Genomic DNA, 445 nt, shown 5'->3' with positions numbered 1-445 from the left:
AGTACACTCTTAGTACTCCAAGTACATGCAAATGTAGTACACTCTTAGTACTCCAGTACATGCAAATGTAGTACACTCTTAGTACTCCAGTACATGCAAATGTAGTACACTCTTAGTACTCCAGTACATACAAATGTAGTACACTCTTAGTACTTCAAGTACATGCAAATGTAGTACACTCTTAGTACTCCAGTACATGCAAATGTAGTACACTGTTAGTACTCCAGTACATGCAAATGTAGTACACTCTTAGTACTCCAGTACATACAAATGTAGTACACTCTTAGTACTTCAGTACATGCAAATGTAGTACACTCTTAGTACTCCAGTACATGCAAATGTAGTACACTCTTAGTACTCCAGTACATGCAAATGTAGTACACTCTTAGTACTCCAGTACATGCTAAATGTAGTACACTCTTAGTACTCCAGTACATGCAAATGT

Source organism: Nerophis ophidion, linkage group LG04, assembly GCF_033978795.1.
Source record: "Nerophis ophidion isolate RoL-2023_Sa linkage group LG04, RoL_Noph_v1.0, whole genome shotgun sequence".
NCBI lineage: Eukaryota > Metazoa > Chordata > Actinopteri > Syngnathiformes > Syngnathidae > Nerophis > Nerophis ophidion.
This window is presented reverse-complemented; position numbering follows the sequence as displayed.